The 19,116-nt window shown below is 32.0% G+C and overlaps 1 protein-coding gene across 3 annotated transcripts in view; it reads right to left on the reverse strand.

Annotated features, from left to right (window-relative positions):
* Positions 1-17,890, reverse strand: part of LOC148599772 (cephalotocin receptor 1-like) — a 37,073-nt gene extending 19,183 nt beyond the window's left edge. Inside the window, exon 1 of one of the 3 annotated variants that reach the window (XM_088558656.1) lies at positions 17,727-17,890. The gene's annotated coding sequence lies outside the window, so the exon portion shown is untranslated. Of the gene's footprint in view, positions 1-697; positions 713-1,702; positions 2,204-17,726 lie in introns of those variants that run through there. The other 2 variants (XM_088558658.1, XM_088558660.1) reach the window with 2 other exon arrangements.
* Between the last annotated feature and the right edge of the window lie 1,226 nt (positions 17,891-19,116).

The raw sequence follows: 19,116 nt of genomic DNA on the forward strand, positions 1-19,116 counted from the left end.
GACAGTAGGTGTTTCATTCATGTCAAAAAATTTCGTTCTTGCTTTAGTATGATTTGTTTGATTTCATGCTATTTTTTTAATATAATAGTAATTGTTTCTGTATTCAGATCTGTTTTTTTAGACAATCATACGTTTATCTCCCACTAAAAATAGAAAAAGCATCGTTCGTTCAGTGGGTCTATCTTAATCATGAATCATCTCTACCATAGGCAGTGCCAGAATTTAATATTGACTGGTACTTAAGTTGTTAGTAAAGTTTACAACATACCTAGACTTATCATGCACTGCATGATTATGTTGTGGACCTGTTTTTAATGTGATAGAGTCTAGTATAGATTTCATAAACACATATTTAACGACGGTTTACCCCATCTCAGGGTTATCTGTTTGATCGAAGTTTTTTGAACAATCTAAAATTAAATCAATCTGCTCAGGCAAACCTGAGACTTGAAAATTTGTTTATCTCTTCTGTAAAATTTAAGCACTTTTCTGTCTAAGAATCAGGAAAAATGTTTATAATGTGTGGAATATGGGTAATTAAAAAAAACAATCAGAACTAGAAATAATCATCAAAGTATTTGTAAAGTTTGCCTTTTTATGATATTGATAGGTTAAATTTAGTTGTAATGCACAATGGAAAAAAAGACAGGTATACTTTCTTGCACCTTTTCGTATATAAGCAGTCAAAAGTACTTACGTCACAGATGCTTCTGAAAAGAAATTTAAGTAGCTTTTTTACTGTTTGATGTATGAAATATATTTGAGGCGAAAAGGACATTCTTGAAAAAAAAAATGATGTACCACTCATTGCCTAATTCTTAAATAGAGTTGTACCTTATCCAATCCTTCAATTTTAGCATGAGAATTTTTGTCAGTTGTTTTGAAAATGCTATATAAATTATATGTTTGATGTCAAAAATTGTAATGATATTTTGTGCTTTCCATTACTAATGAAGTGAAGAAACAAAAAAAAAAAGCAAGGCTCAGGTAAGTGAAGTCTTCAGTTTTTGTCTAGGAAAAGAAACTTCAACCGAAACAAATGCATTGTAGTTCATTTTTACATATGTTATCCGATTTTTTGGAAAAAAACACGAACATGCTTCCATTGACATAATATAATAAGGATTATTCATTCTTTAAACATGATACAAAAACAATTGCATAAATGTAATTACTTTTACATTGTATCCTTTGTGCTTGTTCCAAATTAAGAAATTAATAACCCTTTTCAATTTTGTTAGCTTTTGAATTTTAGTTTCTCATTTGTTCAGAGGACAGTGAAATGAGCATGACATATTTATTATTGAAGAGCTAGTCAAAGGCAGCGTCCTGTTGTGGAATATAATTTTCGCCATTCATTGAAGGCCTATAGACTGCCTTTGACTAATTTTATTCACAGATTGGAAGAGTTGTTGTCTTTTTGATACATTGCCCGATTCCAATTTCCCCCTATGTTTCAGCATTAATCGTAGAAAAAAATCATCGTATATTATGCACTCAGTGTATAATAAGACAGACTATTGAAAATCTGATTTAAATAATATCAATGCAACCACCAAAATAAATTAAATGGAAAGGGAATTACCACCTACTATTGAGAAATTATAGTAATTGTTTATTGTTTCAAAAAGGTGTGATCTGACATTTAAGAGAAATACAAAGTCATCAATTTAAGAAAAAAAGTAAGTAAAATATGCCTCACCTTTGCGCTTCAGGCGATCAATTTTCACCTACAGTAAAAATCCTATTCTCTCGGCTATTAGTTGTGAAAACACATTAGCTATTCTACAATTTGAATAATAACTGTATATAAATAAAACTAATCCAACTGATACTTTGAGCTCAACATGACAATTAGAAGTGCTTTATTATTTTTTCTAATCTGCTTTACTTTATCAATATGTATTAGCAGCTTGGTCGCTGAATCTTTCAGTTGGTATGATGGTTTATTCTAGTATCGGGAAATGATCGTCTAGAAGTAAAGAGACGGCTCTTTAATTCTAATTAGGGCGGCTGCTGATAAAGACAAATATTTTATTCGAAGAGGGGATGGCAATTTTTTGGAATGAATATTCTCTGGAATTTTAAGTTATAGTAGTGGCTTGCTATTAGCGATCGCCAACGTTAGGATTGTTAATGAGCGGCACAGCAGGCATGAAACATTTATCTTACATTATTATATACGCACGAAAATTTATGAAACCGGATTCATACGTACAAGCCAGGCAAACATGGCCCAATATAGAATAAGAATGAAATCAATCTGAATTTCAAATGTAAACTTTAAAATGTAACTTGATTTTTATTTTTCTAAATCTGATATAAGGCACCCTTGCTTCATTGACATAATATTTTTACGTGTGCAAAGTAAGATTAGTAGAAAGAAACATATGTGAAGCTTCAATGGAGTGTTTATTGTTAAATGGCACTAATTGCCATACAATATGTATGATAGTTTAAAATCAGAAACAAAGTCTTATTAATTGTTCATTCAGGGCAATTTGGTAAGTGACATTTAAGGATTCATTTACATATCTTTATTTTATATAGCAAGACATATAGATTATTATTTGATTGAAAGAACTATGATTCAAAGCCTTTTTGTTAATACAAAATACCACTAATATTGATATCGTAAATTCAGTACTAGTATTCTGTATACATGCACCAAAGATCAGCCTATCATCAGAAGCATAAGAGCAAAATACTTTATAAAATGATTGTCGAAAAGCTGTAAAAAATGTGTTTGGACAATACGATTAAAATACATTGTATCCCAATATTGCATATTCCATAGATATTCAGTTCGTCACAAGTAAAATGGTTGTATGGAACCTTAAGTAAAATGAAATGACCTGAAAAGAAGTCAAAGGAACCATGATTCGAAGGGTAATAAAAATAACACGACTCGATAAGTTTAATAGACACAAAATAAAGAACATGAAATCACAACATTAACAAAGAAACAAAAGTAAACTCGGTCTCCAATAAAATCTGGGAGTATATTTAGTCATTATAGCTATGACATATGTGAAAGGATGAGAAATTAAAGTTTTAAGGTTTTATGTTTTTATCCTTTTTAACCTCAATACATCAAGTTATTGAAGATGATATTAATAATGAGGACAGAAAATTCCGGAATGGAAGCTAAATGTGGATCCTGTTGCGATGTTATCTGTCAACGTCATCGGAAATTGAATCTTTATTTACTGTTTACCAAGGTTAACTCCTGTATGGCCTGTGTCATTTAAGTTGTCATTGAAGTAACCTAGATCTTGACCCTAGTGATAAATAATGACCAGGAATACCAAATTAAATGTTTCAGCAGCTATATATATATATATATATATATATATATATATATATATATATATATATATATATATTAAAGGGTCTGAAAAATCCCCAACGAAGTTAGAACTGTCAAATTTGCGATGCAAATTTTTGGTCGTTCCCTCCGCGGGACTCGAACTCGTACAGCGGTATATATATATATATATATATATATATATATATATATATATATATATATATATATATATATATATATATATATATATATATATATATATATATATATATACACACACACAGAACTGCAGGTAGATATTAAACTTGGGAAAACAGTCGCATGGAAAAAGAACACATTTGAGTGGCTATATGTTTTTTGTTGTTTTTGTTTTGTTTTGTTTTTTTTGCAACTAGCCATTCAAGTGAAATATGTTTGAGAATAAAATTAATCATTAAACTGCTTTGCTATAAATTGAATTAAAGTTTTTTTTCTTTTTTTTTTTGTAAAAAGTTGAAACATTTTCAAATTTGCTTTAAGAGGTTGCCCATCTTAAAATAAGGTAGTTCTTGTGATAGTGAAATTTAATGTATAAAATTTGCTTAAAATTGACAATAAATGGCTTAGAAATTAATTTGAAAATTGGTTCTCTAACAATGTAACCAAATTATTAAGTTATCTTTCCTTGTTAATGAAATTCAATGATTTTGATGTATTTATTTCCCTTTAATTAACTTTGAGACAGGATGCATTTGTGATATGGAATGTTTTTAGAACAAAATTTGTCACGTGTCACCAAATGTCTGTTTTTGTATGGACACCATCTTAACACACGAAACAATTGTTTACATGACTCTCAAATCTCTAAAATTTAAATCGATTCTTTTTTAACATCCTTCATTTACTTAATAGTGAAACGCCATGTGTGTATAATAACCTGGTAAAAGTTATCAAAACAACTTGTGACTATTTCAAAGCGACAGTTTCAGATAAGAAACTGAAAACATTTTATCTACAGGTAGTTTGTAACAACATTCGTCTATCTCTTTTAGATACAATTGCTGAAAGTGCACTAAATAATTATGAAACGTCGATTATATCAAGACAATCAAAGGCGGGTTCTTAAAATTAAATACAATAAATAAACTACATCTTTGCATAGATAACTTATAAAATTCTCATACATTTTTCTTTTAATAGATTGATAGTGAGACTAGATTTTTAAAAATCCCGATAATCAATTATAATTATTTATTGTTATCTTCTCGTAAAAATGCAGGTTTAAATCTATGCATGCAAAAATAACAAATCAAGAACAAACAGTCAGCACTTTAGGATGTACACCTAGGGTAAGGAACATAACTCTTGAAATGAGTGGTATGTTTGTATTATATTCAATTTCACCAAAGCCTATCAAGCTTTCATTTGTAACAGAATGAAATCAGTCTAAACTATTTTGATGCTTACATGAGTTTGACGTAAAATACAAACGTTTCAATGATTTGTAAGAGTTGTGTCCCTTATTCCAAGTCTACCTAATAAACAGGTTTACTTAATGGAAATCATAACTGATACGACTTCTTCGTTATCGACACTGATACATCATGTGATATCAATGATGATGAATTGAACGAAAACTATATCAAGAGATCGTCCCGTTTAAAAGCATAATGTTAAAAATGTATATGGTATTTAGAAATTGCCAAGGAAAGATTATTATGGCTCCCAGTAACGATGAAGATTTATGAGGTATTTGAACGGAAAGTAACTACTTATCGATCACTTGTAACATTTCTGTATGGAAATGGGGTAAAACGTTTCTTTCAACAATATTCTCAAAAATATCCTGTATGTTTGCCGAATTTTGACAAAGCGGTTGACTTGGCATACCGAACAATTTGAACATTTGTTTTTATTGTTAGATGTTTTTGACCATGAGGTTTAAAATTAAAAAAAGTTCATATAAAGCTTAAAACATATTTTTCTTATAAAAGAATTGTGGTCCACTTCAAAGCAAGTCAAATACGTATCTGCAAATCACTCAAGCAAAAAAAGTTAAAGGAATCGAAAAAAAAAACCTCTACTAAAAGGACAGACACAGTTAGTATAGATTGAAAATCGTGCAAACTTGAGTTTTTTTTTACATATTTGTGTTCTTCTTGACTTTTTACTATACTGAAAGCAAATTTTATTTTATATTTAAACGTCATTTATTAACGTGCCATATAATAATTATATGCCAAAAGTCCACCGAACTCACTTCGATTTCTGAATCAGCTACAGACCACATTAAACATCTTTGTCTGTCATTTTTTTTTTGGCACGTTTGAGATAAGTAATATACATAAAATAGATAAAGGATATATTCCCAAATCCAGTAATATCATCTGAACATAAAAAAATAGGAACAATTAGTAATTCAACTAATTTCGATTGAAAAAAAATCAATACACACTGCCGTGAGACGCTCACGTCAGACCCTCGTAATAAAATGTGAAATCATACCGTGGGCGTCTGCTATTTTTCTGTCTTGCACTCATAGTGGTGTTCGACTTTTATTCATCCGCATTTTACGTCTAATAGTAATTATATTACCTCTGCAGACCTATTACCGCTTCCTGTTTTACTACATATCCTTCCGCTAACTTTATCTTTATAGGTTCTGTTATAACGGGGGAGAAAAAAATTCACCCTCTGTTGAGGAGATTGAAAGCAACTATTTTCAGGCTTTAAAATGACCATTTCACTTTGCAAATTGATTCTTTACTTTACTTGATGCTGTTTCAGGTTTTGAAGAATAGATGACTATTTTATAAATGCATAAGTATACCTTCAAATGCATTGATGCTGGTTCCGGTCTGTTTCTTTAATTAAAAATATGTATTGATGCTTCGCAATTCAAATGTACGACGCAAAGTGATGCAACATCAGTAATCAAGACAAAAAGAACTAGCTTCATTTCAAACATTAATAGTGTTGATAGCGTTTGTGTGTAATTACAGATTTAACATTCCCTTTTTTTCCCATTTTTAATTTCAGCTGAGTTACTAAATTTCGGTTAGCAATACCAAATATAGCATTCAAACGGGTAAATAAGTGCACATCTACAATTATCAAATATGGCTGCAGATTACACGATGTGATTCTCTCCTTTTTTCTCATCAATCATTATAATTAAAGCAGTTGTAAAGAAAATTTCTAGAAATTATTGCACAAGAAATGTTTCCCCGGATAACAGTTTAATTTGTTTCCTCATGTTCACAATCTACCAATTACTGCATAAATATTGAATCAATTTCTCCTTTTGAGTTTCTCCTTCGTTAATCTGCTTGGAAGTAGAATTATACTTCAGTCAACATAAGAATCTGGCACTGCAAAAACATGTTCATCAAGACAACGCTTTCAACTTGATGGCACTCTAAATTTCGACATAATGAAAACATATATAGACACAATTGTCGCATATTTGACTTCCTTTCTTGAACAACTTTTGAATTTTCTCAACAAAAAAATGTTTAGAATAACAGGGGTGGATAATTCAATACTACATAGCAGATGCATTTATCTCCTCATAGTTTTTTTTTTGTGTACGGATATGACATGAGGGAGACGGCATGTATTTGTTTAAAGCAAAGTAAGATTTAAAGCAAAGTAAGGTTACCCTACCGGTGCAGGTCCGGGTGTTAAAAGAACAGGCCTGCAGCAGCGCTAAGCTTGTCGTACAAGGCGACTAAATAGCGCTCAGAAACCTAGCCGGGGGCTAGGCGCTCTGCCCACAAAGCAACTGGGATGTGTGCCCCAGGTGGTGGAATGGGGTACCCCTGGCATTTAACATGCTGGGGTTGTCAGGCTATAATACGGAAAACCTGACCGCATACCATAGTGGTGCACCGTTTCGGGAAAGATGTCACGCTCCTCGCACGTTAAAGAACCCTGCTGTGGTATTCGGTAGGAGTAGGAACCTTTGCGCTCCGCCACAGGAGGCTAAATTGCCTGACCTTACCCACCCCCCTTTTTCTAGTGGCAATCAAAATTTATCGACCGTATTATCCTTGTGTCCCTTCCTTTTTTTCATTTCATCATCATTTCATGTTCATTTTATCATCCATTTCATGTTCATCGTCTGATTATAGTTGAAATATTGCTGCTTGGACGTTAAACCCCAACAAACAAACAAAAAAACCTACCGGTGCATCCCAAATTACAGTTTTTATCTGGTCTTTTTGGTTTTTCCTTAAATTCCTAATTTATGTTGGTGTCTGATTGTGCGTTTTTCCTACGCGTGGTTACCCTTTTTTTAATTTGATTTCTAAATTTACTGTTAGTAAGGTTGACAATCAATGTTAATGATCATAATTTGGAAAAAAAAAATACAGATTTGTCACTAATGGCACAGTTACGCATCGAAGTACAATGTATATGATCTGACCGCAAAAACAGGAAACAAAGAAAATTTACATACGCAATGTAGCGAAACGAATAAAATGAATTACATACAAAAAAAAACTCATTGTTGGAGTAAACTCAGGTGATCAGGAAGGGTAAGCATGTCCTACTTGATGATATGAGGTGACAATTATCATATAGATATCACATTTTGAGAAAAAAATAGTTTGCTGAACAAATTTTGTTCGTATGTTATTTGTATTAGGCACAATTCCACACTGCGCTACACTGATATACTGAAGAATTGGGGATAGGGAATATGTTATTGCGACTAAGGGTTATGTATACGCGAGATGAGGAGTTTGAATGGTAAGGAACAGCAGTTGAAGAATTGTTATTTGTATTATATTATAGTTTCAGTAGAATAATAGTTTAAGTATGGAAGTATTAAAAATTGTTAATTTAATTTGAAAATGTAATTAATTGATATATACAATGAAATGGTATTTATTGTACAGCTTTAAAGTGCTCATATAACATTTGCCAATTTCTTATGGTGACTGCATCTCAAAAGGACACAGTTTCTCATTTTCGCCGGTTCTTAATCGGAATGCACTTGCAATGTTTGAAAAGATTATGTCCTTTACGAACTTTTAAAAAAATTCCACCATTTACTTTTGATGTAATTGTAACTCGGAAAGTCTGTGAAACAAGTTAAATACTACTCATTATAAAAAGACAGAATCGATTTGAATTGTAGCCTTAACTGTTTAAGTAACATGCTTCATGAAAAAATGAATCCATGTGATTTTCTTTTTTTTTTTTTTTTTGGCGACTGAATGGTGTAAATATGTATTTCTTTACCAAATGAAAATATTAAAATTGTTCATCCAAATAAAAATAAAAATATATAAGTAGTATATGAATAAACACAATACAAACAAACCGAAAAAAACACGGATATTGCATGCACATGCTCAGAAAGTTGGCCTTTAGGTATAAATATAGTAAATATGCATGACGTCACAAGAACTACCATAATTTTGGGGAAAAGTGTCACGAAGTGATCTCCAGTGGCCATTGGATTGATGAATATTTATTAAAACTTAATATCATTTGAAAGATATTTCAATTTAGCACTTTTATATATATATCAGTTCTTTTTTTTTTCATTTATTTTTTACACAGGTCTTTAAACAGTGGTGAGGACTTGGGTAAAATATAACACATTTTAACATTGGTATGTACACAGACCATGCAAATTGAAAAAATACCGCACGACCCTTTGTTTTAAAAGTTGCTAAAGATAATTTGCCTTACAGATAATACATAAAACTTCTTGTTTACAAAAGGTATATTTGAAGGGGCATTACCTAAAACATGGGTTTGCATTAAAAGAAATATGATTTTTTTACTGAATTTATTCCTTTCAGTCTTAAGCGTCATATTTAATCTGTATTTGTATTCATTTGTTTTACCTTTTAAATGTGGCCATCTTTTGCTTATTTATTATTCATGTGCACCCTATTTAGGTCATTTCACAACTTTCAAGCTCCAAGCACCCAGTTTTTAGTGTAGTCTGAGTTGCTCATCTGCTTTTGTTACTTTGTATGTATGATCTTAGTTACTTTATATTCTTTGTTGTGTATGTCTGTTTTCAATGTCTGGTCTTTGTTCCTGGATTGCATTCGTTTGATTACCGCTATAACCTTGGTTCCCTTGATTATTCTTTCATTATCATTCAATTGAATTTTATCTTGTAAAATTAACTGTATGTTCGCTATTTCTGTTTGTCTTGACTCTTGATGTTGCATCACTTTGCGTAGTACATATAAATTTCGAAGCATCAACACTTTTTGTAGTTTTACATCCCCACCGGAAACCAACTTCAATGCATTTGAAAGTATACGGGTATATATAAAATAGTCATTTATCTTCAAAATCGACAATAACATCAAGTAAAAAGAATTAGTTTTGCAAAGTGGAGTGTTTATATTTCAGGCTGAAGATAGTTGCTATCAATCTCCTGCACAGAGGATATATGTTTGTTTTTTTTTATATATTTACCCCTCCCCCATTCAGTGTTAACCCACACCCCTTCATGTAAATTAGAACTTTACATCATGCTTCACACACATATCACACTGTCAAGCGAGAGAAAGATCCTGAATATATCGATACATGTACTAGGCGTTGAGTTATTAAGCTTGATGGTGAAAGATAAATGGTTCGGATCGTTATCAATAGTTTTGCTACTTTTTTTATTTTTCATACATGTACCTGTTTGTAAAAAATACAGTTTTGCAGAACTAGACGAAAAAGAAACAAAATTTTTGTTCACTTGACATCTATTACTGTTCTATTCACGAAGCTATTCGCTTAAGAGTGTGAAGGAGTTAAACAGATGACTTGTTTGATTTACAATTGTGAAATAGTAATCAAGAAAACCAAGTTTATGGCGGTAATCAAAAGAATGTAATCCAGGGACAAAGACCAGACATGGAAAACAGATATACACAACAAAGAACATAAAGTAACTAAAATTATACATACAAAGTAACAAAAGCAAATGAGCAACTCGGACTCCACTAAAAACTGGGAGCATGGACCTGGTGCACCGGTAGGGTAAGGTCCTCTGCTTTTTTTAGAAACACCGCCGAACTGCTAATTTAAGTCATGGGGAGACGAAAGAAGAACGGAAATATATGACACGTTGAACAAATCAGACTTCATGGTGCAGATGGATGCACCTTAACGTTCTACAAGTTCATGATGACGACCATAAAAAAGTGCTTTACCATATTAAGGGGTAAGGTTGTTCATCAGGAAATACATGTAGTCATTTTGTCCAAATACAAGTCGTTATTGAAAAGTACATTGCAATATTATTTCGGTAACGGTTAATCAAAATCTCATCGCTTCTAAAATACAATGTAGTAAAATGAAAGACTGAAACTCACATAAAGATAATGTAAACCAATTACCATCAATCAAGAAGCCACAACAACTTGGAAAACACTTTATTCCTATTTTTGTTTTGTCTTTTACCCTATTTGATATATTCCGTTGAATCATAATGATTTTACCAGGAAGTAACATGTGTAAACAACCAACAAAAACACAAAAAACAAACACACAAATTGGTAAATATATGATACTTATCAACGTATACTGCCGGTTCAAGCCATTTTCATGAAATAAGTCAAAACCAAGTACATACAAAATAAAGATTCATCGAATTATACTCAAACTCAAAAACAACATCTATATGAGTTTCTTTTTTCTTTTTCATGTAACCGATATTCGATTTTATAAGTTCGTTTTCGTTATAAAAAAAATCGTTTTGCCAGAGCTTGCCGTATCTACGCAGACTTTTTGTATCGCGCTAGAGTTCTTACCGTCAGACTCCTTGAACAGGGTTATGTAGATAAAAGATTTAAACTACCACTACATCAGTTGTAAGGTCGTCATCATAAACTTGTGGATCGTTACGTTTTATCCATCTACACCATAGTTCACCTTTCCTCTTTCGTCTACTCTGAACTTTACTTTTTACGAGCAGCTCGGCGAGTGTTTTCAGTTAAGCAGAAGACGTATACCTTACCAGTGCACCTGGTCCACGCTCACAGGTTTTAGTGGATTCCGAGTTTGCTCATTTTATGTGCTTTATACATATAATGTTTGGTTATTGTATTCTTATGTTGTGTGTGTCTGTGTTTACTCTCTCGTCTTTGTCCCTGGATTGCATTCTTTTGATTACCCCTATAACCTTGGTTCCCTTGATTACTCTTTCACGTATTACTTAATTTCTACGTCGTTTTTCTGTATTTATTAAAACATACAGTTTTTAGTCGTTTGTTTAGTAACTTTTTATTACAAAGTGGCATAAAGCAGATCTCATATTGGTTAATCGAAAAAAAGATATACATATTAAAGCTCGTCATAGCTTAATAAAAGGAGAGCATGCCAACAAATATTAAGGAAATGCTATTTAAGTGTATATAATAATAACTGCGGATAATTGTATTGATAGCGTTATCTGTAAAGCCAGCATGCAGATATTTCAATATCGTAGTCGAATTGGACTGTGTTGAAGTCTTTGGTTCAACTACATGCTGAGATTCCTTAAGCATTACGTGTTTACAATTTGGAGATATTGTCAAATTTGAAAAAAAGAAAATATCAAACGCCTAGCTCAAATATACTTTTTTAAACGTTTAATTTAATCTGCCACTTAAACATTTAACAGACATTACCCATGTTAAACTATCAAATAAACTTAACTCAGAAAATAATTATCTACCAATTATATCTAACCCAGTGTCTATTGTCTGTTTTGTATTAATATCACAGTCCAAACTGTAAGCATTGATGGATTGGTTTTACATTAAAAGATGAAAAAGCTTTCCGGTTCCATTACATCTATTGTAAAGGTCTCATAATAATACTTTGACAACAATTGTTACTCCGTTTATTCGTGATTTCAGTGTTTATTGTCTAGTCGTGACCAGTTCACCCTTTTCCAACGCGTCACTCGCAAATATTTACTTACTCGGGTTCATTGACGTTAGATCATATTCCGGTTTTGTGTCAATATTGTACAGACTCTATTATTTACGAAGCTGGGCATGGGAACTAGATTTGTGCCGTATGAAGACGGGTCATATAGCTTTATATACCTTTTTCGAAAACATGTAATTGTAATATTTTCAGCCGATAACATTACAATTGCAAATTTAATCATATAGTAATAAATTTTTACTCATTTAATTCAATAGAAACTAAAAGTACACTTGTCGGCAGGTAAACAAATAAAATGTCAGAACAGAACGTCATTTATCTTTTTAGAAGATAATAATGAGTCGAACTCCTAGAAAAAGAACAAGCCGATTATAATTAAATAGTTGACAAATGCACACAAAAGCAAAAATCAAACAAACGTTAACTGTACAAAAACGTACTTTAAACATGGCGCACAAGTGACTAGCATTCAACTTTGTTGAATTTGAAACGATTTACATGTATTTTGTAAACCATCCGTACATTTAACTTGAGTTTTAATGTGCTACCTACATTTTATACATTTGGTGATTGTAACCGACCGAGGAAATACGAAAACATTTTAAAAATCTACTCACCTGGTAGTGTATAGGACTGGTTAAAATAAATAAATATTAATTATGTTTCAGAGAAAAGAATAAAATGAATAATGGCAACAACGCCTGATTGAACTTGTGCTTAAATATTGGACTTAATGCAATATTAGAGCAGTGTGTAAAATCACACCGCAGCTAAAAGTAAAATTGCAGACACTTTTCACTACATGGAGAGGATTTATGAATATTCATGCAATAATCCTTCACAATCTTATTTATATTTAATTGATTCGTTGATTGTTTGAGTGATTATCAGATTATGTTTCATTTAATGCAGTTAAAACAAAAATACATGTTCGACTGGGTGGACATTATAACATTATTCTCTCTTCCAAACATAATTGATTCAGATGTATCTGATTCAGGCTCCAGCAGCTCTATTTCGGAAAAAAATATCACTTTCATATCTATAGTTTGATTTGCACGACATAGACCTAATGAGATTTGCAACCTGAACCAATTACGCTTTTATATGATTTTAGATTAGAAGTTCAGGTCATGCTATGGTTATTACGATCGGACTTAATAGAATATACCTTTGAACCGTACCTGTGATCCAGATTCAATAAAGTGGGTACATAAATGACCTTTGAACCGTACCTGTGATCCAGATTCAATAAAGTGGGTACATAAATAAAAAGTTTAAGATGCGTATTTTAACAGCTACCGGAGGATTTTTATAATTACTTCAACTTCTAAATAGGACGAACATCTCAATAAATAGGCAATGAGGCATAAGTGAATTGAGGAGGATGAATGGAAATAGAATAGGTACATAATAATAATAATAATAATAATAATAATAATAATAATAAACTATTTGTTGAAGATATGAATAAAAAAAAAAGTAATTTGTGATTTATTCAAATTGTGAGCTAGAGAAAATAATAATAATTTAGGACATTAGTTGTACTTAAAAATTAACAAACAATTTGATCCTAACGATCTCCAATACAAATAATATGGCAGCTCACTATACCCATATGTGAAGGCTTGATTAATTCGCAGTGTGTTCGGAACTAAAAACACCGATTGTCTATGTTCAAAGCTTGTGCCATGAAATAGGTGAAATTGTAGCAGATCTTTATCTTGAGAAACTGAGTATACCATGATGAAATGATATTCCACAATTCGTTGACATTTTACCTTATTGTCCGAAACCTTTGTCTGCCTACTGTCAATATCAGAATTTTACTTAATGACACTGATGAATTGATATTCAATTCACCGATGAAAAATCTGTACAAGCCAATAAAACTCTTCATGTTATAAAAGGTCTGTGTCGATAAATCTAAACACAATCTAAAAATGTTCAGTGTCCGAAAGTGACCATTCATATTTTAAGCGGACATCATGTATTAGGGCTGAGCGTTATTAATTTACTCCGAAAAGTACCTCAGACATTTATTTTAAAAAAGCAAATGCTTTAATATTAGTCAGTTATCTATGTTGTAGCGGAACCTGTTTTGAAATACTGCGAAGTGTCAGCAGTGGGATAATTGTCAAAATCCAAATACATGGTCTAAATGTCTAAACATGAAACAAAGACTATCTACCAACACTGTATATATTACAAGTACGAACTGAAGATGTGACATGACCTCACACACCAAATAAAACACTGTTGAATTGAACTTCTCACAAATATCGTAGTACATCAGGTGCTCCAGAAGAATAGGCATGTCCAGCACCCGTTTTATCGCTTATATCGCTAGTGAGTATAATCCGGTAAATGTTAGCAATAATATGGCAGCTTTACAAATTACTTGTGTTTTTCATTGTATTATGTACCTAGATTATTCATGTTGCAATATGCTTTAATATAAAAAAACAGAATAAATAAATTAAAATATAGTGAAATCTATCATATCACAACTCATACATTATGCCAGAATTAGCTGTAAGTACGCCGACTTTATTATTATTTTGACTGTTTTCCAAGTGTGTTCTTATTACATTCTTTTGATTTTTATTAAAATATTGGTTCCCTTGGTTACTGCGTTGCAAATAAATCAATTAAATTCAATTAAATTAAATATACAAATAACTCTCTATTTCCCCATTCCCCAATACAAAATCCACATTCCTCATCCCCCATCTGCACATACAATATAATGGGAAATTTAAACCAAACATATACTGTGATGTAACGTGTGTACATCGAAACTCTTTTGAATTAGAAATTTATGAGATTGACAGACATCCTTAGTTCAATGGTTCAAAATTAATTGTCTATCAAAAATTATATGATTTGGATAGGTATTGAATTTATTTATTTTTGTATTAGATATTTATATATGTTGGAAATTTAAAGAAAACACTGAATTCATAATACTTAGATGACGCTTTGTTTATTTCAAAACATTTCGTAATTTCAGATGTATGACGCTTTCTGGTTGGATAAAAAAAATGTCCATCATCTGAAATACCCAATTGTGTTATATGACTGTGACGTCATTAAACGTTTTTAATGAATTTTGATATTAAAATTGAATTACAAGTAATGGCTGTTATATTTTTTCGGTCTGTTTGAAATAACCTCAATATCCGTAGTGCACACTTAAAAATAACCTGGTACACAGGTTTAGTGTGCACAGCGTGATTGAGGTTATTTCTTCATAGACCACAAAATATTACAGCCATACTTAAAATAATTTAATTTCAGATGTAATATGCCTTCTCATTGGATAAAAAATGTGTCAATCATCTTATAGACCATATTTTGACTGTGACGTCAATAACACTTTTAACTGATTAACGCCTTAAATTTCATACAAAAATTAATCATAAGGAATGACTGTTATATTTTTTGGTCTATTTGAAATAATCTCGATCACATGGTGCACACTTAATATCCTGCATGATATAGTTGATTTCCTCATAGACCGAAAAATATAAAACTCAATCCTTAATAATTGTAGGTTGAAAAGAAAACTTAAAGAAACTAAAAGCTATGTATATGAATGAAGTAAAATAGTTTTTTTAACCAATAACAGTTACTACTTTTATTAAAATAAATCTGTTTGGTACTAGCCAATCAAACCACTTGTAGGTAAAACGAGAAGTTAGTGATATTTTAGTAACATTTTATAAGAAATGACATACTTTTGTATGTCAATATGCATGTCAGCCTATTTGTCTGTCTGCCTGTCTGTGCGCCCGTCTGTCTTACTTATAGACCCGTGCAGGTCCGGGTGTCAAAGGAATAGGCACCCAGCAGCGCTAAGATTGTCATAAAAGGCGACTAAATAGTATTCAGAAACCTAGCCGGGGGCTAGGGCGCTCTGCCCACAGAACAACCGGGTTGTGTGCCCCAGGTGGTGGAATGGGGTACCCCTGGTGTGTTACATGCTGGGGTTGTCAGGCTATAATACAGAAAACCTGACCGCATACCATAGTGGTGCACCGTGTTGGGAAAGATGCCACATTCCTCGCACGTTAAAGAACCCTACTTTGGTATTCTCCCGGAGTAGAAACCATATAGCTCCGCCACAGGAGGCTAAATTGTCCGACCCTACCCACCTCTTCCTTTTTCCAGTGGCAATCACAATTTGTCGACCCCATTATCCTTGTTTCCCATCCCATTTTTCTTTTCATCATCATTTCATGTTCATTTTACCATCCACTTCATGTTCATCGTCTGAATATGGCTGAAATATTGCTGCTCGGGCGTTAAACTCCCAACAAACAAACAAACAAACTGTCTTACTTATACTGTCTGTCTGTATGGTATACACTATGGAAAATGTAATAGAATGTATCACATTTTGTGGATCAGTAGAAATATTCACTGATGCATATTTCTCTGTATATCACAAAAGAAATCATGATTTGTCAAAGTCATAAATATGACAAAGATAGGTACTCGTTAAAAACGGCTGTTACTAAGATAATTTTTCATAATCGAAGTACATATTATCTGTGCATATATTGAAACATAGTATCAAGGTAAAGAAATGTAACTGTTGTATAAATCCTTACCATCATATCAAAATGTAAATTGTTTTCTTCTTAACTGCTAACATAATCGACATATCATACATAGTAGGTCTTACTAACCACTCCCGGGTCAAATGGCCAACCCCTTATGCAGTACCAAAAACACACTGAACCTAGATCTATGCATTGTAAGTGCATACTATGTGTTTATTCTGATCAAAATAGTCAAAATTAAGCTGAGAATGTTTACTCTAAGATCATGTTTGCAATATACTACACAATTGTATGAATTTTGCTTACATGTGTCAGTAATTTGCCTCCATGCTGTAAATTAGCAGAAAAGGTAAAAATGTGGATTTTCAGTATTATTTTTTCAAGTAAATTTTGTGAAAAATTTCTACGATCATCGTTCAAGTTTTGATAGATAAGATTTGAAATAACTAAAGGTTGTGTTACAATACGAGTCATTTCATACGGTTTATTTTTGGACCAAGACCTATTCTCAATAGAGGCAAAATCTTCAAGAATATAGCGTATAACGAAAGCTTGTTCTTTGTTTAAATAGACTTCAAGAATAGTTTTAATCATAGTGTCTGTTGATTATGAAAAGTTTATATAAAAGCAGTAACCTACATCATACTGACATGAAGCAAATACCAAACAAATATATCACCCCAAGAATACTTAAAAAATACTTTGGAATTTCTAGCCTGAACATTCAATTCATTTCTAGAAGCAGTTAGGGAAGAGTTCTGCATCATCAGTGTTTAAAGGTGCATGATACGAGTTTGATTGTTTGTAGCTGAAGTTGGCCGCAATTTTGGCATGAATAATGAAAACATCTAAAATTTCTGAATTAAACCTAATTCGAAATTCAAGACTCTTTACTCTTAACATTAAAGACATTTTATCTTTAATGAAATGAAAAAAAAAACAATAACCATTAATGAACTTACCCTTAAAATATATTTGTAACTGTATTCCACTTCAAATGAGAATTCCAATTTCACATCATTGTAGTTAATCTTGACTTTCGTCAGTATACATAACAGTTCCTTCAAGTAGCAATTTGTTACAAAGTCAATATGCTCTTACAGCATTAATAAGTATTTGCTTCCGAATAGATAAACCGTTAACACACGAGGTCCCATTAATATGATCAACTAATCAGAAACAAGGATTTGTGAATATCTATTTTATTCTGATTTAGTCAATTTATGTGAGGGAATGATTAAATATCGCTTAGATGTTGAATTTGTGGTAAATGTATGATTCTGTAAAACTCTATTGGAATCATATTCTTAATATTAATTTTGACGGTTTTTTGCAGTCGACGCCGCTAGACTTGTACGGTTGTATTAATTTTAGATGTCTCACCCATTTATCGACGCTTGTGATTGTTATCATAATTACAATATATTCCAGTTAATGTTATAATAAACATAATTATAGAGCATCCAGACACCTTTTCATGCGTTTCTTATATCTCTTATATCGATATACACAGGAAAACGCAGTTTTTTTTAATTCAAAAAGATACCAATTTATCGAAAGAATGACAACTATTAAAATGAACAAAAAAACAGAAAATGAACAATAGAAAAAATAGTAATCAAGGGAACCAACACCAGACATGGAAAACAGACATACACAACAAAGAACATAAAGTAACTAAAATCATACATAAAAAGTAACAAAAGTAAATGAGGAACTCGGACTCCACTAAAAACTGGGAGCATGGACCAGATGCACCGGTAGGGTAAGCGTCCTCTGCTTTTCTAGAAACACCCGCCGAATTGCTCATAAAAAGTCAAGTCCGGGGTAGACAAACGAGGAAAGGAAAACTATGAACCATTGAATAAATCAGTTTTCATGGTGCTGATGAATACACCATAACGATCCACGAGTTCATGATGACTACCATAAAACTTCTGTAGTGATGACTTTAATCTTGTAGCAAGATAGCCCTGTTCCAGAAGCCTATTTGTTAGAGTTCTAGCGATACAAAAAATCTGTGTAGATTCGGCAAGCTCTGGCATAACGTATGACTTGTGATATGAACACTCCACACGCTGGTGCCGAAAGAATGTCGCCAAAAATGAAAGGAAAGTTGACCATTCTGAATGAAAAGTCATCACGTTTGTCGTAAAGTTTGGTCAATAGTTGTCCTTTACCATCGATTTCTAAGTGTAGGTCAAGATATGAGGCTGACTTCACAGTGTCTGTAGTATCCTTTATCTCAAGTTCTTTTGGGTAGATGCGATGTATCAAACCCCCGAAATTAGGATAAAAAGATACCAATTTATGGAAAGAATGACAACAATTAAAATGAACAAAAACAAGAAT

Source organism: Perna viridis, chromosome 13, assembly GCF_037379345.1.
Source record: "Perna viridis isolate PV_CMFRI_1.1 ecotype Kerala chromosome 13, ASM3737934v1, whole genome shotgun sequence".
Lineage (NCBI taxonomy): Eukaryota > Metazoa > Mollusca > Bivalvia > Mytilida > Mytilidae > Perna > Perna viridis.